We start from the raw sequence: 21,651 nt of genomic DNA on the forward strand, positions 1-21,651 counted from the left end.
CATCACTGAGCGTCAGGATTCCCGCAATGTCACTGGGGCAGGGGGCAGGGTCAATCACAGAGAGGTCGATGTGAAACGGGATCTGCATGTCTCGCAAGATTTCTGGCTCCATCACCAAACTCGGCCAAATAGAACGGGTGCAGAAAATTCCTGCCTCAATGTACAAAACCGCTGCCATGTTTGCCCACACAGGAGCAGTGGTTATAGTTGAAATGAAATGAAAATGAAAATCGCTTATTGTCACGAGTAGGCTTCAAATGAAGTTACTGTGAAAAGCCCCTAGTCGCCACATTCCGGCGCCTGTTCGGGGAGGCTGTTACGGGAATAATAATTCATTAGTTGTAGATTGTATCGCATCATCCTGGATGTGAAGGTGCTGTAAATAAATGCAGGTTCTGCTACCCTTTTTAACCTTTCTGCATCAAACACGAGAGAAGAGAATGACTCACAGAGACCAACACAGCGAGAGGGTCAGCATGTACAGAGGGTGGTGACCGGACAGGAATACACTGAGGAATTTATGACTACCGATGCTATCACAGTGGGAATGCATAGGTGCAAAGGCTAACAAAATGTGGCTGAGTCGGGCACAGAGGCTTAAACAATGGGAATTTTGTTGGCATGAATTGCGAGTTATTTGGGGAAGATGGTGGCGTGGGTCTTGTCATTGGAAGAGTAATCCAAACCCCCAATGTAATGGCCTGGGTTCGAATTCCACCACAGCAGATGGTGAAATTTAAATTCAATAAGAGATTCAATAAGGGATTAAAAGTCTAATGAGGACCATGAAATCATTGTTGTAAAAACCCATCTGGGCACAAATGTCCTTTAGGGAAGAAAATCATTCATCCTTACCCGGACTGGCTTACACGTGCCTCCAGATCCACGGCCCCTCTGAAATGGCTGAGGAAGCCCCTCAGTTCAAGGGTAATTAGGGACGTGTAATAAATGCTGGCCCAGCAAGCGATGCCCACATCCTGTGCATGAATAAAAAAAGTAAAGTTTAAGTAATCAATCCAAGTTTACAATACATAATTTGTCTGCTGTTGTTTAGTTGATGGCACACGCAGCTCTGAATCACAAAGTTCCAGGTTCAAGTCCCACTCTAGGACCTGAGTGCAAAAATAAAGACAAACTCTCCGGCACTGAGGATGTGTTGCACTGTAGGCGGTGCCATCGTTCACTAAAACGGGTTTTCCTCTTCTAGTTCAGGTGGTTGTAAAAGATCCCATGGCATGAATTTGAAGAGGAGCAGGGGAGTTGTCCACAGTCTACTGTTAATCCCTTGATCAACTTTAAAAGAAAAACAGATTGGCTGATCATTGTCACAGTGCTGTTTTGGGGAGTTTGCTGAGCGAAAATGCATTTCCTACATTACAACAGTGAATACACTCCAAGAATTACTGACTTGGTAATGCTTTGAGACATCTGGTGGTTGGGAGAAGTACTATATCAATGCAAGTCTTTATTTTTTGGTAATTTCAATGTCTACCTGATCATGGTTCATGTATTGTTTTCCATAACTCAAAATAATCTTTTTTGTGGTAGGTTTACTGATGGACTATTTCTAATGCCAGGAATGTCACACCATTTAACATCAAAATATTCTGCCACTAATATGTGGCTCTGTTTTAATATGACTTTTAAGGTTACAAAGTTTGATTGACTTAGGTGGGACATTTTGAGGCTAATTCTATTCCGGCATGAATAGAATGATGGGCTGAACAGCCTTGCTCTGTGCCTGTAACTTTTCTATCGTTAAATGCCACTGATGAGCAGTATTTCATAGAATTTACAGTGCAGAAGGAGGCCATTCAGCCCATCGAGTCTGCACCGGCTCTCGGAAAGAGCACCCTACCCAAGGTCAACAACTCCACCCTATCCCCATAACCCAGTAACCCCACCCAACACCAAGGGCAATTTTGGACTCTAAGGGCAATTTATCATGGCCAATCCACCTAACCTGCACATCTTTGGACTTTGGGAGGAAACTGGAGCACCCGGAGGAAACCCACGCACACACGGGGAGGATGTGCAGACTCCGCACAGTGACCCAAGCCGGAATCGAAAACCTGGGACCCTGGAGCTGTGAAGCAATTGTGCTATCCACAATGCTACCGTGCTGCCCCTAGTCTTCAAGTGCGGAGTCTGCACGTTCTCCCCGTGTCTGCGGGGTTTCCTCCGGATGCTCCGGTTTCCTCCCACAGTCCAAAGACGTGCAGGTTCAGTGGATTGGCCATGATAAATTGCCCTTAGTGACCAAAAAAGGTTAGGGGGGGGTTATTGGGTTACGGGGATAGGGTGGAAGTGAGGGCTTAACTGGTTCGGTGCAGACTTGTTGGGCCGAATGGCCTCCCTCTGCACTGTATGTTCTATGTTCTATAAAAGTGCAGTTGGAAGTAAAGCTCTAGTATATGTTTTTAAACTTCAAGCTCCAGTCAAAAGAAGCTGGCATAGGGCAGCACGGCAGCGCAGTGGTTAGCACTGCTGCCCCATGGCACCGAGGTCCCAGTTTTGATCCCGGCTCTGGGTCACTGTCCGTGTGGAATTTGCACATTCTCCCCGTGTCTGCGTGGGTTTTGCCCCCACAACCCGAAGATGGGCAGGCTAGGTGGATTGGCCACGCTAAATTGCCCCTTAATTGGAAAAAATGAATTGGATACTCTAAAATTATTTAAAAAAAGAAGCTGGCATGCAATAGCTATTCTCCTTGTGTACACTTTTGATACTTTGAGCTGTGACGTTTGAAGACTGATGGTCTTGAGTTTTATGCAGATAGTGTAAATAGCAGTTTGGATCTAAGCGGGCTTGACTAAGAGGGTGCTTGACCTGTTTTACCCATGGACAAATCACTGACATTGTATTATTTACCAGTTGCTCTGTGTATTCAAATCCTCTCTCTTTCTGTAATCTAATTTTATGCTGATAAATTAGTGTGTGGAAACAGTCTGGAGTGGGCTCAGTGCATGCAGGTAATGTGGAGCTGTGGGAAATAGAATTATGTATGCATTAATGGAGCAGAAAGACAGGGGAACAAGGATTTTTCTCTGTGTGGAGATTAAAAAAAGGTTCTTCTAACTTTATCTTCATTCTTGCAGTGCTGGTTCTGAGTCCTAGCTTCATTCTTATCAAAAGCAGTATTTCACTATTCACTCCTTCGATTGGCTTTATTAATTTTTCAAACCTCAATTAAACACCCATTGAATAAAGCCCCAGTTTTAAAAAAATTCATCATAATTATCACCCATCAGTCTTTGTTATGATCCTTGTGAATCCTTGCTGCATCATTTCCTTGATTGCAAGAACTTGGTTTTGAGGGGAAGGCTCCATAAACTTGGAGGCGAGATCCCTTCATCGATTGCGAGCAGAAGTCGACATAAATTTCAAACGGGCAATTGAGATAGCGCTGGCCATGGAAAGCACTGAAAAAGAATCACAGGAGTTGCAGAGCGTGCAACATGGCATCGTATCTCCATTAGGGCAGCCAGCTGTGGTGCCTAAACCACCAAAGCAGCCACGAAGCGGAAACATAGGCAATCACCCAGAAAACAAAAAGATACAGCGGAGGCCATCAGACAATGATTCTTCAGCTGAAATGTCACCGAATTGTGTGTAACCACACCGCATGTGGAATCATGTTTGTTTATGGACACTGAGTGTTATTACTGTCACAGAAGAGGACATTTGGTAAAACAGCACTGAGCAAAGTCAAGACTGCCAAGTAACCAATCGGCCAAGATGTTACAAGTACACAACATGAAAGAGCCTGACACCATTGATTCTGACATTTGCTCCCTATTTAATCTTAAAGCAGTCAAGCCAGATCCTATGGGCAGCATGGTGACACAGTGCTTAGCATTGCTGCCTCACAGCTCCAGGGACACGGAATCAATTCTGGCCTCGGTTCATTGTCTGTGTGGAGTTTGCATGTTCTCCCATATCTGCGTGAGTTTCCTCCGGGTGCTCCGGTTTCCCCCCACGGTCCAAAGATGTACAGGTTAGGTGGATTGGCCATGCTAAATTGTCCCTTAGATTAAGTGAGGTTGCGGGGATGGGGCGGGGGGTAGGGTGGGGGGGGGGGTGGTTGGGCCTAGGTAGGGTGCTCTATCGGAGCAAGCGCCAGTGAAGACTTGATGGGCCGAGTGGCCTCCTTCTGTACTGAAGGGATTCTATGATTCTATTACTCCTGGTAAATGGGGAGCCTCTAAGTATGAATATGGATTCAGGGGCATTAGTCACTGTGATGGGCGAGCACACATTTCAGTACCCGAGCGTGGGTGCCCAACTTGGAGAGCACTTCTGCCAAGTTGAATACTTACCCGGGAGAAGAAATAAAAGGCACCACAAGCGTACCTGTGAGATCCAAACAGCCGTCTACCCTGCTCTCGGTAATAATAGTGACGGGTGAAGGACCAAGCCATCTGGGTCGTGATTAGCTTAAAGAAATCGAGTTGAATTATTCTGAGAACTGAGTGCGGACAGGGAAGCTGCCAGAATTGTTAAGAAAATACAAATGTCTTCTGTGACGAATTCGGCAAATCCAAAGGCTTACAAGCTAAGGTGTACATTGATCCAGAGGCAACTCCCCGATCCTTTAGGATAAGACCGGTACCACACGCCTTACAAGAAAAAGTGGATGCTGAGTTAAACAGATTGGGAGAAATAGGAATCATTCAGCTGATTCAGTTTTTGGAATAAGTAGCACCCATTGTCTACGTATTGAAACTGGATAAAATGATCCGTATTTGTGGGATCAACTGCTTGTGGATCAGGCCCCCAAGCTGGATAAGGAACCAATTCTGAGAATTGAAGATCTGTGTAAAAAGCTATCAGGGAGTCAATCTTACACAAAGCTGGAGTCGTGCGTACCAGCAACTTGAATTAGATGACACTTCCTGGGGTTTGTCATGATAAACGCACGCAACGCTAATCCTTGGCCTGCTTTTGATGTTGATGTGTTATCTGTGTTGGTCTAACATTGATTGCAACTGGATGCAGTAAAATGAGAAACAGGCTTCCGACACAGGAGATGGTCCAACGCTGTTTTATTGAACCTGCTGATTGCTGTACATAATCTGCTGTAGGTTGACACTCTATTAACCTAACTGATAACCTCCTACTGGCTTGACCAGACTAACTCTCTATCACATGGCGATGATGTTCATTGGCCTGTGCACTGTGACTATCTCCCTAGCCGTGTCCTGTGAGAGAGAGCCTTAATGCCCTGTGGGCTTTATAGTGGTGGTGTCCTGTCTGGTGATTGGTTGCTCTGTGTTGTGTGTGTTCATTGGTTATCCTGTGTGTCAATCACTATCTGTTTGCATCTCATGATATACATGAGTGGATATTATGACAGACGTGTCTTTGGCATGTGCAATATTTCAAAGAACAATGGAGAGGCTCCTTCCTCCACAGATGCAACTGAACTTGAGTCATTTCTGGGGATGTCAACTACTGTGGACATATTTTACCTAGCTTATCAACTGTATGGCCCCTTTGCATATTCTCCAAAAGAAACATCATCGTTGATGTTGAAAGGCTTTCCAGTGGGAAACTTTTAACGGAGAGAAGCAATTGCTGTATTCCTCAAACTTGTTAGTGCACTTTGACCCATCAAAAGAACTGATATTGACCTCTGTCACCTTTCCATATGGCGTTGGTGTGATGTTGCCCCATGAGATGGTTGATGGGTCTGAAAGGCTGATGGAGTATGTGGAGAGAAGGTAGGAATATTAATAGCCTTCAGCATCAAGACATTTCACCGGTACTTACATAGCAGGCACTTTTGCTGTTGTTTCTGGCCACAAGCCATTTTTGGACCAAGTTGGATCCCAGGAATTATTGTCTCTGAGACGAGGCCCCTTTCTGATCGAGTGGTATGGAGGGACGGATTGATTGAAAACATAATTTAGGACTAAGGAAATTGTTAAATGTGGATTGTGCAAAGGAGTTAAAGGGGGAGGGATATTGTGATTGTCCCTTCAAGAGCAACCTTACTCAATAAGGTCTCGTACTGTACTAACTGACAGAGGAATGGGAATTACCCACAAGATAAGAAATGAGGCACTTAAAAATAAAACACTTCCTCCGGAAAGAGACAGTAGGATACCCTAGGGCCCCATAGACCACACTATTAGAGGACCTGATGAATACGGATGTCTTAATACACAGCTCCCAGCTATTTTCTCAGCCCTGTATCTCTCAACCCACTACCCAGGGCTGGGAAAATCCTGCCCCAAAAATTCTTACTGAGTCAAGGGGAAGGGCAAATGCAGGGATATCTGGAATACTTCACCACATTAACTATCTAGCTATAAAATAGAACATGATTTCAAAGGAAATGGGATAAATATTTGAAGAGGAGGATATGAAAGGATACAAGGGTGATGAAGTTATAAGGAGCGCTCAGAAAGGTGGGGATTGGGTTAAACCTTCAGTGCTGCAATTTCTCTCATTGTCGAAAACTCTCCTTTATGTAGCTCAGGTCCAGGGAGTGGTTTAAACACACAAGTGCCAGGCAATGAACATCTCCTACAAGAGAGGATCTAAACATTTTCCCTTAACATTCAATGGCATTACCATCGCTGAATCTCCCACAATCAACTGTTGAATCTCCCACAATCAATTCTTACCTGTTGATTCCCTTATTTCCCCTTGCTTTATTTGCTGTTATCATTTTGATCCTTGGATGCTGAATGGACATACGTCCTTAAGTTGAGCAGAGAAAGTGAGAAATTTAAAAGTTGCAAAAGAGAACGTTGCTAGCTTTTGGACAGAAAAAGTTTTCTGCACCCGTGAGATTGGTGGGACTCGATTGGTTGGCTGGTGGCAATGAATTGGCCAAAATACCATATTCTGCCTGGTGGTGATTAGATCCCGCCTGAATAGGATGATTTTCTGAGAGACTGGGGAAGTTTAGTTGGAGTCCTGGCCGCTCAGAGAAACAAAGTTGCTCTCTCCCTCCCTCGTGTTTTCTCCCGAATAGCTGCATAGCTGTACACTGAATCTGCATGAATCTACAGCGAAAACCTCAAACTGAAAGCTCAGATTGAAGAAAGGTGTGGGAGAAACAAAGACTCATCTTTTTATTTTCATTATTATTTTTACACCCCTCTTCTACCCGCTGTGTTTCTCTGTCTTTTTCCTTCTAGATGGTTGTGATCATGGGTTTGGAAGGTGCTGTCTAAGGAACCTTGGTGATTTACTGCACTGCATCTTGTAGATGGTACACACGGCTGCTACTGTTTGTCGGTGATGGAGGGTTTGAATGATTGTGGAAGGAGGAGGAGTGACCAAGCGGGGCTGCTTTGTTCTAGATGGTGTTGAGCTTCTTGAGTGTTGTTGGAGCTGCACTCATCCAGACAAATGGAGAGTATTCCATCGCACTCCTGACCTGTGCCTTGTAAATAGCGTACAGGCTTTGGGGGGTCAGGAAGTGAGTTACTTGACATAGGATTCCTAGCCATTGATCTGTCCTGGTAGCCACAGTATTAATATTTCATAGATTTCATAGAATTTACAGTGCAGAAGGACGCCATTCGGCCCATTGAGTCTGCACCAGCTCTTGTAAAGAGCACCCTACCCAAGGTCAACACCTCCACCCTATCCCCATAACCCAGTAACCCCACCCAACACTAAGGGCAATTTTGGACACTAAGGACAATTTATCATGGCCAATCCATCTAAACTGCACATCTTTGGACTAGTTCAGTTCAGTTTCTGATCAGTGGAACCCCCAGGTTGATTGGGGGGGGGGGGGGGTTTCAACAATGGTAATGCCATTGAATGTCAAGGGGCAGTAAAAGATCCTCTCTTGTATGAGATGGTCATTGCCTGGCACTTGTGTGGCACAAATGTAACTTGTCACTTGTCAGCCCACACCTGGATATTGCTCAGGTCTTGCTGCATTTGGACATGCACTGCTTCATTATCTGAGGAGTTGTGAATGGTGCTGAATATTGTGCAGTCATCTGCAAACATCCCCACTTCTGACACGATGGAAGGGAGGTCATTGATGAAGTGGCTGAAGATGGTTGGGCCTAGGACACTATCCTGAGGAACTCCTGCATTGATGTCCTGGAGCTGAGCTGACTGACTTCCAACCATCTTCCTCTGTGCCAGGTATGACTCCAACCAGTGGAGAGTTTCCCCCCTGATTCTCATTGACTCCAGTTTAGCTAGGGCTCCTTGATGCCATACTCTCTTAAATGGTGCCTTGATGTCGAGGGCAGTCACTCTCACCTGACCTCTGGCATTCAGCTCTTTTGTCCATGTTTGAACCAAGGCTGTAATGAGGTCAGGAGCTGAGTGACCCTGGCGGATCCCAAACTGAGCATCCATGAGCAGGTTATTGCTGAGTAAGTGCCACCTGATAGCACTGTTGATGACTTTTTCCAGCACTTTGCTAATAACGGAGAGTAGACTGATAGGGCAGTATCAGTATGACTGGGTTGGATGTGTCCTGTTTCTTGTGTACAGGGCACTACTGGACAATTTTCTACATAGCGCGTAGATGCCAGTGTTGTTTGTACTGGAGCAGCTTAGGTTGGGTGCAGCACGTTCTGGAGTTCAAGTTTTCAGTGCTATTGTCAGAATATTGTCAAGGCCTATTGCCTTTGCCGTATCCAGTGCCTTCAGCCATTTTTTCATATCACGTGGAGAGAATGGTATTGGCTGAAGACTGACATCTGTGATGCTGGGGACCTCTGGAGGAGACCGAGATGGATCATTCATTTGGCACTTCTGGCTGAAGATTTTTGCGAATGCCTCAGCCTTGTCTTTTACACAGATGTGCTGGGCTTCTCCATCATTGAGGATGGGGATATTTGTGGAGCCTCCTCCTCCAGTGAGTTGTTTAATTGTCCACCACCATTCACGACTGGATGTGGCAGGACTGCAGAGCTTGGATGCGATGCGATTGTTGTGGAATCGCTTAGCTGTGTCGATTACTTGCTGCTAATGTTGTTTGGCACACAAGTAGTCCTGTGTTGTAGCTTCACCGGGTTGACACCTCATTTTTCGGTATGCCTGGTGTTGCTCCTGACATGCACTCCTGCACTCTTCAATGAACGAGGGTTGTTCCCCTGGCTTGGTAATAATGGTAGAGTGGGGGATATACCAGGCCACAAGGTTGCAGATTATGGTTGAGTACAATTCTGCTGATGCCCCACAGAGCTTCATCGATGCCCAGTCTTTGAGTTGCTAGATCTGTTCAAAGTCTATCCCATTGGTAGTGGCCTGTCCTGTCTTGTGCTTCTTTGGTTCCCCAGCCTGCCTGTACAGCTCTGCCTCCTACCCTCATCCCTCTCCTGTTCTGAGTTTTCTGCTCCCAGATTCTTTGATACTTGACCAGATCAGTCCCAGACCGGCTTGCTGCTCGACTATGGGTGGTAAGTAAATTATACTCTCCCTTTTTGCAGAGCCGTTCTTGTGGTCCATTACCATTATCCTGCCGACTACGCTAAATTATTTTGGAGATGATTATTACACAAAATAATCTCAGGAATCTCAGGTACAGAACTGAGACTCCAACTCCAAAACTTTTGGAGATTCTACCTCAGAGGTTGTCTTTGAAGTGAGACTGCCCAGTTAAGAAACAATAGGTTATTTATAAATTCAAAATGTGTTGGTAGTACATTGCTTGAATTCCAACATTGTCTGATTTTGATTTATATTAAACAAATGTCTTTGATTGCAGAATTCCATGAGGCAGAATGTCTTCTAGGCATTATCTGTACATCCTATCTCCCAGAGGCCACTCTTAATTTTTTTCCTGGTGTCTGTTGCTACCAATAGCGACCCTGCTCTTTGGATTTTGTTTCCTAAATCAAGTCTATGAGGCGAGAAAAGGTGACAAAGAAGGTTTACCACACTTATTCCAGGGATGGCGGGACTGTCATATGAGGAGGTTGATGAGGTTAGAATTGTTCTTGCTGGAGTTCAGAAGAATGAGGGGGGACTCTCAAAGAGACTTATAAAATTCTAACAGCACTGGATCACAGCATGACATTTAAAATCCCCTCCTTTCAAGGCGCCTGCGGCCCATGGCATTGTCCTAAATCACCAAAATATCTTGAGCTTCCTTTGTATATTCTTGAGTTAAAGGTGTTTTCTATTTGCAAATTGTTGTTGGTTTTATTCAGTAGAAAATGACAAATAGCAACAGATCCTGAATCAGCAGTCCTGAGTTGTTTTGTATGACAATATACTTAACAACTTATAGAAGCACCAAATTTACCAGGGACGCGAATCACACTGTGATCACTCCCCCAAACTGCACTTCTTTGTATGCTGTGAAATACACTGTGCCATTCCTTTTCTTCAACTTGTTAAAATCTGGCTGACATCCTATAATTGTGAGCTGACCACATGGGTGAAGAGGTCTTTGGTCACCAAGAAAAACAGTGAAAAGAAGGACAAAGTATACAAGAAGAAACATTGGGGGCCTGTGATAATGAGGTGGCATTAACGTGCGTGATTTTAATCTATATATTAACGGGAAACATCAGCTTGGCAGAGGTGGGGGACCCCCGTAGTGACATGTAGGTGGAGGTCTCGTGTTGGGTGGCTCCTGCTAGAGCTTTCGATTTTTGGCCCTTTTCACCCAGATTATGGGAGATTGATTGATGTGATTGATTTCTGGAAATGTTTTAACCATAGGATGTCGAAATACCAGAGGAAGAATACGGGAAGACTGGGTGCGGGCGACTGTCCGCCGGAAAAACTCAGGTTTGGTGGGGAAGAAAGATGGCGGGAGCAAGCTTGTCGGGTAGGGCTGCGCCCATTACAGTGGACACACCGGCCGAAGCGATGGCGGTTGAGTTGGAGCGGCAGTTCACCAAACATTTTGATAAGCACCAGAAAGAGATGATGGGAACGCTCAAGGAGTTGGTGGATGAGATACTGGCCCTGATAAGGGAGGCTCTGGGAAAGACGTTGACAGCAATGCGGAAACAAGGAGAGGTGTTGAAGGGGGGGAGGCAATAGTCGCCACACAGCGACCAGTTCACCTCGATGGGTGAGGAGCTGTGGAAGGTGTAGGATAGTAACAAAGGGCTGAGAGCACCTGGAGAACAGATCACAAAGGCAGAATCTGGGAATTGTGGAGATACCTGAGGGGCTGGAGGTGGATGGGGTATTTTGCCGAGATGTTTGCCAAGTTGTTGGGGAGGAGGAGGACCCCTCCCTCTCTGAGTTGGACAGGGCTCACCAGTCACTCCGGCCAAAGCCACAGGTGAATGAACCACCAAGGACTGTGATAGTCTGCTTTCCCAGCTACCAAGTGAAGGAAAAAGTGTTTGATTGGGTGAAGGCGGCATATAAAAGCAGCAGGTGGTTTGGGGTGGTTACCCAGCGAAGCTGAGAGTTACACAAAACTCCAGAGATGACCAGTTTGAGACAGCAGAGGAGGTGGATGCGTTCAGGAAGGCTGAAGAACTGAATTGAGTTTGGACCAAGCCATTTGTCTTTTTTTTCCTTTTTTCATGTTCTGCTTGGATGTGGGGTGGGAATGGCTTTGGGACTTTGGGGTAATTTGTTGGGATTTGTTTCTTCTGTGTTTGAAGGATTATTGTGTTGGACGTTTGGAAGGTCTGGGTGTGGTGGGCCTGTGTGCTGCTTTTTTTTGGGTATTAGGTATGTGGGGGAGGGAGGGATTTCTGGCAGGGGCCACCTCGCTAGCAAATGTGAGTTGACTGGTGAATGGGAGAAAGGTGGGGGGAGGGGCCACAGCGATGGAACCTGTGTAGGCAGGTTTTGATGGGCCTGGGAGTGTGAATGGTGGGGGAATGGGGACAATGTGGGGAGAAGTTATTTTGAAAGGAAGTGGCTGGGGGATTTCTGGAAAGAGGAAAGGGTGGTGTAGTTGGCTGACTGTGCCTAGGGGGTCGGGCTGGGTCCCGCAGGCCGGGTGGGGCCAGAAATGGCGGGTATGACTGACAGGAGGGTGGAAGACAAGTGATCTCAGGGCGCAGCAAATCATACTCATTTGGTCCTGTCCGAACCTTGTTGGGTTTGGGTTTCCTTCTTTAACACCATGTCAGGGTTTCTTGGTGTCACAGAATCATAGAATCCCTACAGTGCAGAAGGAGGCCATTCGGCCCATCGAGTCTGCATTGACCCTCCGTAAGAGCACCCTACCTAGGCTCAATCCCCCACCCAATCCCCGTAGCCCCACCTAACCTTTGAATACTAACAGGCAATTTAGCATGGCCAATCCACCTAACCTGCTCGTTTTTGGACTGGACTGGACTAACCTGCACATTTTCGATCTAGAGCCTTGCCCGTTGGTGGCCACTTTCAGGATCTCTGACTCGCCAATGCTGCAGATGGGAGTGTAGGCAGACTGGGGTGAATGGGCAAAATTATGACAGATGGAATTCAACGTAAGCAAGTGTGAGGTTATCCATTTTTGACCAAAAAAGGATGGAGCGGAGTACTATCTAAATGGAAAGAGTTTAGGTACAGTGGATGTCCAAAGCGACTTGGGGGTTCAGGTGCATAGATCCAGGAACAAGTACAGAAAATAATCAAAAAGGCTAATGGAATGCTAGTCTTTATACCGAGAGGTTTGGAGTGTAAAGACACAGGGGTTATGCTGCAGCTTTACAAAACCCTGGTTAGACCCCATTTGGAGTCACTGTGAACAGTTCTGGGCACCACACCTTTGGAAGGGTGTTTTGGCCTTGGAGGGAGTGTAAAGTAGGTTTACAAAAATGTTACCTGGATTACAAGAGTTGAGTTACGAGGAGACATTGCTCAAATTAGGCCTGTTTTCGCTGGAATTTAGAAGGTTAAGGGGTGATCTGATCGAAGTGTTCAAGATATTAACAGGGAAAGACAGGGTGGATAAAGATAAACTATCTCCATTAGTTGGAGATTCTAAAACTAGGGAGCACAGTCTAAACAGTAGGGCCAGACCGTTCAGGAGAGATTATAAATCAATAAAATAATAACCTTTTATTGCCACAAGTAGGCTTACATTGAAGTTACTGTGAAAAGCCCCTAGTCGCCACATTCCGGTGTCTGTTCGGGTACACAGATGGAGAATTCAGAATTAGCTGGTACGGGAATTGAACCCACGCTGCTGGCCTTGTTCTGCATCACAAACCAGCTATCTAGCCCATTGATGAACTTCTTCACTCAAAGGGTGGTAGAGGTTTGGGACTCTCCCATACACAACAGTTGAAGCTAGAACAGTTGTTAATTCTAAATCTGAGATAGATAGATTTTTCTGAAGCAAAGATATTAAGGGATATGGGCCCAACACAGGTAAATGGAGTTAGGTCATAGATCAGCCATGATCTCATTAAATGGTGGGACAGACTTGAGGGGCTGAATGGCCCACATCTGCTCCTCTTTTGTTCCCGTGTTCATATAAATGGCAGAGCAAGCTCGAGGGGCCAAATGGCGCACATCTGCTCCTATTTTGTATGTATTTAATGACTGTCTGAAGTCAGAGGTACATAATGGCAGTGACTGGTCACTTACAGGAGTATAGTATTCAGATAATGTGGGATGGATATTGTACCCTGCAAAAATTAATGCAAAAATTCAGATCCAACATTAATTATGTTAAAATACAATATCTTGGTAAGTGAGCTATGTAGTAATGAGATTGATTCTGTACTGCTGTTTGAGCCAAGAAACTCAACAAGAAACCAAGAGCCAATTTGTCTGCTGAAGTAGTTCAGTGATTATTGTGTAATAACACCAAAACCCCAGGGTACGGTCGCTTCTGGTTATAAATATCACTTTTCTTAACTCTGCTAACACTGTAGGATTGAGAAGGCAATTTAACTGAGGGAGCATTTTTTCAGGAGCAACAGTAACACTTTTATATATGAACTATATAGTGAAACATCCCAAGGCACTTCACAGAAGCCACGAGGAGATATTAGGACATGTGACCAAAATTTGGTCAAAAAAAGGTAAGTTTTAAGCATTGCCTTAGAGGAGGAAAGAGAGGTGGAGGAAATTCCAGAATTGAAGAACTGAGGAACAACTGCCAACGGTGGAATGTTTAAAGCTGTGGAGGCTCAAATACCAGAATTGAGTGCAGGTGAGTCCTTGGTGGGGTCTGAAAACCAGAATAAGAATTTTAAAATTGGGGCGTTGTTCAGCTGGGAGTTAATATGAGTTAGCAAGAATGAGTTTATAATGGATCAACACTTGGTGCGAGTTAGGATAAGGGCCAAACTCACCGTCAAGTTATGACCCAGAAGTACTTTGAATTGCTTAGTCACTGTAAACCAGTATCCCTGATTATCGCTCACCTATAGAGAGGGATAAAGGCTATGGCATCTTGTGACTTCATCTTGTCCCTCTCCCTAGTCATGCATACATTATTCACAATATAGGGCTGTTAAACGGCGGCGAAAGATAGTCTTTGGGCTCAATGGACACCAGGCTGGCACACTTTTGTTCTCATAGGACCACGACACATGACGTAACTGGGGTGGTCCCCGCTGAGGTGTTAATGGGTTGTAGGCTTCATTTGATTCTCCCAGACACGGCTTAAAGGTGCGCTGTAATCAAGATTTGCAAGGGCATTGCCCAGTTCGATGTCGACCTCTCTGACACTTTGCACATGGCGACGTGGTGTTCATTTGTAACTTCACTGACTGTGCTCGCTGACTCTCTGGGATTGTCGTCCGTCAAACAGAACCAGTCTCTTACCACGTTTGGGTCCAGGGGCAACCGACGAGATGGCATTTGGATCACATTCACTCGTAGCGGTTGCTGTCTCGTGAGGGTCCTCGGAAGAAACCTGTCCTGGATCCTCCGACTCCAAACCAACCTGCTGTTACGCCCCCAGTCTATCCCGATGCCGATGTGCCCGACGTTGTATCCTCAGATTCTGAAAGGGAGATGCAGACATCTGAATTCTCGGGTCGGACAGCAATTCAACTATTCAGCCACCTCCTGCCCATCATCCATCAGGGCGTTCCAGCCGCAAATAATGATCACAGGCAAGGTATACACCGACTGATCTGGTGCATCAGGTACGCAATGATCTGCCAGAACCAAAGAGAATCCGACGTCCTCCACCTGCTCCTCCTTCTCATCGGTCATTGAGGATGTCTTCGGACTTTGGGGGGTGGGTGGGGGGGGGGGGGGGGAGAGAGAGAGGGATGGCCTGCATGGGACGTACGGGGTGGGAATGATTCTCTTCCTCTTGGCCTTTGTGGAGTACGAGCTCGCCCGCTGAGGGACGGGGCGACTCTATTGATCAGTCTATAAAGGTTCGGCCAGTAATTCACCAACCAGAGAGGAGGAACTCGGTCAGGACCGACCGGGTAGTGTACATGTCATTATTGTAAATACACCTGGTTCTTTATTTTACTTGGTGTGGACTACCCTTGTCCATATTAAAGTGTCTATTTACAGCACTTTTACCTTGTTGCTTTGTTACAAGCGGCCTGCCCAAGCATAGTTTTAGTTTAGGTGGAATATGACCTTGTGTTTTAAATGGTGTAACAATCCTATCCTTGGAAAACATTATTGCTACCGGATGTCAACCTCCTGGGGGTTACCACTGACCAGAAACTGAACTGGACAAACTATATATATACTGTGGCTACAAGAGCTAGTCACAGACTAGGAATTCTGTACCAAGTAACTCTCCTCCTGACTCCTCAAAGCCTGACCACCATTTTCAGGCACAGGCCAGGAGTGTGATGGAATACACTCCACTTGCCTGAATGAGTGCAGCTCCAACAACACTCAAGAAGCTGGACACCATCCCACCTGATTGGCACCATGTCCATCGCCGAGGCACAGTGTGTGCCACCTACAAGATGCACTGCATCAACGTTACTTCGGCTGCACTTCCCAAACCTGCAATCTGTACCATTTAGGTACACTCTCTACCACAGCAGGCACATCTCCAAGTCACTCACATCCTGACGTGAAAATATATCACCGTTCCTTCACTGTCGCTGGGTCAAAATCCTGGAATTTCCTTCCTAACAGCAACATGGGTATACCTACACCACATGGGAGTGCAGTGGTTCAAAAAGGCAGCTCACCACCACTTTCTCAGACCAATTAGGAATCGGCAATAAATGTTTGCTTGTCAATGATGCCCACACCCCATGAATAAATAAATTGAAAAATCCATAAGAAAGGAAGAAATAACTTGTGTTTTGTAGTTCACACCCTCATGCCACTCTAAAACATTTAAGAGACGATATAATACTCATTGAAATATAATTGTTCTTATAACGTAGTTAAATGTAGCACCACTTTTCTAACAGTCAGGTTCCACAAATAGGAATAAGGTAAATTATGTGATCTGTTTTTTGATGGTGTTCGTTGAGAAATAAAAGTTAATAGGATACTGGAAGAACACTCTCAGATGAATGTAAAAGATCGCATGCCGATCAGACAGACCTCAGGATCTCAGTTTAGCACATCATCCAAAAAATGACAGCTCCAATTGTGCAGCACTCCTTCAGTGCTATATTGGAATGTCAGCCTTGGTCACATGCTGGTCGCTGGAGTGCAACTAGTATATAATAATAGTAATGTGCCCCTGATGATATTGGCAGTTTGTTCCGTTTTGTTCTGGGAGCCAACATCCATCAGTTATAAGAATGAGAATTGCCCAAACTCATTAACACTGGATCCTGATTGCACTTTTACATCTAAAAATTATAACTGCACGTATGGTTTAGCTCACAAGGCTAAATCGCTGGCTTTTAAAGCAGACCAAGCAGGCCAGCAGCACGGTTCGATTCCCGTACCAGCCTCCCCGGACAGGCGCCGGAATGTGGCGACTAGGGGCTTTTCACAGTAACTTCATTGAAGCCTACTCGTGACAATAAGCGATTTCATTTTCATGTGGTTTTCCCATCACCGGTTACAGATCAGGAATCTAAACTTGCCGATTTGACTTCATCTAATATTCAAAACCTTTCTTTTCATGGGTTTCAGGAATTGTTACCAGATTGCCCAGGCCTACCTGTGCCCGATACCTGATGCACTAGAGCATTGAGTGGGAATATAAACAGGGAAAAACAGTATCAAATTACGATATGGTGTTGAAATATAAAATGCCTTCAGAGCCTGCAGAGAGAGGAGGCTCAATTTGTGCCCATGTATGAGAGATGCAAGGCCAGCATTTAACCAATTTCTCCTATCGTACCCATAGATTGGAGTGTAGGAGTACTATCTCACCCCTCCCATCCCCACATAGTAATATCTGTTTACTTGCATCGTATTAAGTTAATTTATTGTAAATATTACGTCGTATTAAGTTAATTTCATTCATTCATGGGATGTGGGTGTCACTGGCAAGACTGACATTTATTGTCAATTTCTAAACTATGGGCCAGTTAAATCCTAACAGCTGACATTGGGAAAATGCTAGAATCCATTATTAAAGAAGTAGAGGTGAGGCGTTTAGAAAATTCTAACACAATCATGTAGATTCAACATAGTTTGCAGCAGAGAAATCGTGTTTGACAAATTTATGTTCTTTGATGTAACAAGCAGGATGGATAAGGAGGAACCAGTATATGTAGTGTATTTGGGGGGGGGGGGGGGGCTGACTGGTGGTGATTTAACCTGAGGATCACCACACCTCAGGTGAGGGACAAGGTTGAGAAGGCAGGGCCTTCATGAATAACCTCAGCTGGTAGGGGAATTGAACTCCGGTACTGGCCTTGCTCTCATCATGAACCAGCTGTCTAGCCAATGAGCTAATCCGGCCCCTGACATGGTGTTGGGGGCGCTATATTAACGTGGATAGAGGACTGACAAACTAATAGGAAACCAAGTTAGGATAAAAAAAGTCACTTTCAACTTGGCAAACAGTAACTAGTGGAGTGCCACAGGCATCAGTGTTGGGCCTTCAACTATTTACGATCAATATTAATGATTTGGATGAAGGGACCAACTATATTGTAGCCAAATTTGCTGCTGGAACAAAAATAGGGAGGAAAGCAAATTATGAGGATGATGTAACTGGTGCAGTCCAATGGCCATGCTGCTCCAGAGAAGCAGCTCACCGCGGCGCAGTGTGACTGATGAAAGCCGAGAGGCTCCGTTCCCGGGATTTACCCAGCTCTCCCCGCCTCGCATAATCCAATGCGATCTCGCGAGACGTTGCGATGTGAATCCTGCCCATTGTGGCCGGGATTCGTTTTTGGCAAATCTGCATATTAGAGCGAGACAGCTAGCCTCACTCTAAGGTGCAGATTCCCGAGGTACCTGAGGCTTTGGGATTCACCCCCTTCGCCTCAAAGACCTCAGGCGTGCGCCGTTCAACACTGGTCCCCACAAATGGAAGCTGGAATTTTTGCTCGCGTGCGACCAGGCTGGGGGTGCCCAGGGTGGGAGTGCGGGAAGGGGGAACCTGAGCACCTCCCATCATGTGTTTGGGCTGGGTGGAGGTCAGGGATCATTTCGGGGGCCTCAAAGATCAGGACGGCATTTTAAAACGGGGCGAGCGAAGCTCTCCACTGTACGAAACACGGCTATATGCCTCCTTGGCTGTGCATTCCCCATTCAGGCTCTTTACTCAACGCGGGTCGTGTTGAATAGCCACGTGTTTCTCTGCACTGCGAGCACTGGGAAACGCGCGGCTAAACGCTTTGTTTCCTTTTGAGAAAATCGTGCCCAAAGAGTCTGCAAGGGTATATTGATTGATTAAGAGAGTGGTTAAAGGTTTGGCTGGGGATAATTGGTGGATAAGCAGAATGTCATTTAAATGGAGAAAGACTGCAAGTTGGCCTTTGCATAAATCACAGAGTTGCCATGCAGGTCCAGCAAGTGATTAGGAAGGCAAATGGAATGTTGGCCTTTATTGCAAGGGGGATGGAGTTTAAAACAGGAACATTTTTCTACAACTGCATAGGGCAAGGAGATGACACCCGGAGTGATGTGTAGTTTTGGTCTCCTAAAACTAGGCTAATTCCTGGCACGAAAGGGTTGTCTTATGAGGAACTGTTAAGCGCGTTTGGCCTATACGAATTGGTGTTTAGAAGAATGAGAGGCGATCCTATTGAAACACATGGGATCCTGAGAGGGCTTGAATGTTTCCTCTCTGGGAACAATGGGAGCTGATTAAAAATAAACAGATCTCCCAGTTAAGATAATGAGGAGGAATACTGGACAGCCTTCTTCGAGGTAATGTCCAAAGTGGTGGGGCCATGCCCGAAAGAGGAGTTGAGAGTTATGGGGACTGACCGGAAGGTGAATGTCAGAATCTGAGCAGCCGCCATCTTATTGAATGGTAGAGCAGGCTTGATGGCCCGAATGGCTTATTCGCGCACCTATGTCATGTGATTAAATGACATAGACAGTAGATATTACGATGTGACTGACCTGTTCACTAATAACATAATAACAATCTTTATCGTCACAAGGTAGCACGATAGCACAAGTGGATAGCACTGTGGCTTCACAGCGCCAGGGTCCCAGGTTTGATTCCCCGCTGGGTCACTCTCTGTGCGGAGCCTGCACGTTCTCCCCGTGTCTGCGTGGGTTTCTTCTGGGTGCTCCGGTTTCCTCTCGCAGCCCAAAGACGTGCTGGTTAGGTGGATTGGCCATGATAAATTTGTCCTTAGTGACCAAAAAGGTTAGGAGGGGTTATTGGGTTACGGGGATAGGGTGGAAGTGAGGGCTTAAGTGGGTCAGTGCAGACTTGATGGGCCGAATGGCCTCCTTCTGCACTGTATGTTCTATGTTCTAAGTAGGCTTACATTAACACTGCAATGAAGTTACTGTGAAAAGACCCTCGTTGCCACATTCCGGCGCCTGTTCGGGTACACAGAGGGAGAATTCAGAATGTCCAATTTACCTAACAAGCCCGTCTTTGGACTGTGGGAGGAAACCGGAGCACCCGGACGAAACCCACGCAAACCCAGGGAGAACGGGCAGACCCCGCACAGTCAGTGACCCAAGCCGGGAATCGAACCTGGGACCCAGGCGCTGTGAAGCAACAGAGCTAACCACTCTGATACTGTGCTGCCCTATCACTGCAGACAATGTATAAATGTGTTCTTTTCTTAAATTCTGGAAAATTGGCATTTGATAATCACACAGAGGGCTTTTCTGGCTACCTTATGCAGTTATCCTGAAGAACCATTGCACCCCTCCCCCTCCCCAACGCATATACTGATCCTCGCCAAATTCAATTGCATTAGTAGTTAGGTAATGGAGTGACATTTCTCAGGGCCACATGTACAGCCCAGGCAGCTTTCAGGAAATGCCTAACTGTGTAGAAATGCTAAATTGGCATTGCACAGCCAGTTCCTGTTAAATTAATAACCACTTTGCTACGAATCATTCACTTACTGAATAGACAGATGAATCCACCCCTTTGCTGGCTTGCTGTTTCAAAGTTTAGCATCTGATTATAATTAAAGCTGCATCATCCCATCAACTCCAGAGGGAGGCTGGAGGTAAGAGAAGGATCTTGCTAGCTGAGGACCTCTTCACTGTATTTTTCCCACAAGCTCAAGACAAATGCTAGAAACCAGTTATGGGTCTGATGCTGTTGCTGACCTTTTGTTTTTACCGTTCTGCCAGGAAATCTAGGAATGGTTGGCATCTCCTGAAAAACCCCTGCACTGACCCCCTTAAGGCAAATTTCACCCTCTCCAATTTAATAAACCCCACCATATCGTTGACCCAGGCCTCCACGCTTGTGGGCTCGCATCCTTCCACTGAAGAAGAATCCTCCGCTGGGCTACTAGGGACGCAAAGGCCAGAACACCGGCCTCTTTCGCCTCCTGCACTCCCGGCTCCTCTGCAACCCCAAATATTGCGAGTCCCCAGCCTGGATAGACCCTGGATCCTACCACCCTCGATACCGTCCTTACTACACCCTTCCAAAATTCCCCCAGCGCTCGGCATGCCCAGAACATGTGGACATGGTTTGCTGGGCTCCCTGAGCACCGAATACACCTGCCTTGGTCCCAAAAAACCAGCTCATCCTTGTCCCGGTCATATGAGTCCTATGCAGTACCTTAAACTGTATGAGGCTAAGCCTCGCACACGAAGGGGAGGAGTTCACCCTTTCTAGGGCATCCGCCCACGTCCCCTCCTCAATCTCCTCACCCAGCTCCTCCTCCCATTTATCTTTCAGCTCCTCCACCGAGGCCTCGTCTACCTCCTGCATCACCTGGTACACTTCCGAGATCCTCCCCTCTCCAACCCATACCCCTGAGAGCACCCTGTCCTGGACCCTACGTGGCGGCAGCAGTGGTAACCCCGCCACCTGCCGCCTGACAAACGCCCTTACTTGCATGTACCTAAAGGTGTTCCCCGGGGGGAGACTGAACTTCCCTTCCAGCTCACCCAGGCTCGCAAACGTCCTGTCTATGAACAGGTCCCCCAGCCTCCTGACACCTACCCTGTGCCAACTCAGGAACCCGCCATCAATTCTCCCCGGAACAAACCGGTGGTTCCCCCGTATCGGGGACCCCATCGAGGCCCCCACCTCCCCCCTGTGCCGCCTCCATTGCCCCCAAATCTTGAGGGTAGCTGCCACCACCGGGCTCATGGTATACCTCGTCGGAGGGAGCCAGCGAATACAGTCCTAGCTGACTGGATCTCTCCTCACCGTCTTGCCAATCCACATAGCTCGGGAGAAAGAACATCCTTCCTCAGATAAGGAGACCAAAACTGCACACAGTATTCCAG

The 21,651-nt window shown here is 46.4% G+C and overlaps 1 protein-coding gene and 1 long non-coding RNA gene across 16 annotated transcripts in view; one reads left to right on the forward strand and one right to left on the reverse strand.

The window, feature by feature from the left end:
- The window catches only part of cacna1ab (calcium channel, voltage-dependent, P/Q type, alpha 1A subunit, b), a 617,073-nt gene that overhangs the window by 227,485 nt on the left and 367,937 nt on the right, over positions 1 to 21,651 (forward strand). The window lies entirely within an intron of this gene.
- The window catches only part of LOC119957093, a 120,964-nt gene that overhangs the window by 67,612 nt on the left and 31,701 nt on the right, over positions 1 to 21,651 (reverse strand). For 4 of the 6 annotated variants that reach the window (XR_005458744.1, XR_005458743.1, XR_005458741.1 and 1 more), the window contains exon 1: positions 856 to 962. The exons of the other annotated variants lie outside the window; for them this stretch is intronic. This is a non-coding gene — a long non-coding RNA (uncharacterized LOC119957093). Of the gene's footprint in view, positions 1 to 855; positions 963 to 21,651 lie in introns of those variants that run through there. 6 annotated transcript variants of the gene reach the window in all.

This window comes from Scyliorhinus canicula, chromosome 25, assembly GCF_902713615.1.
Source record: "Scyliorhinus canicula chromosome 25, sScyCan1.1, whole genome shotgun sequence".
NCBI classification, from domain to species: Eukaryota; Metazoa; Chordata; class Chondrichthyes; order Carcharhiniformes; family Scyliorhinidae; genus Scyliorhinus; species Scyliorhinus canicula.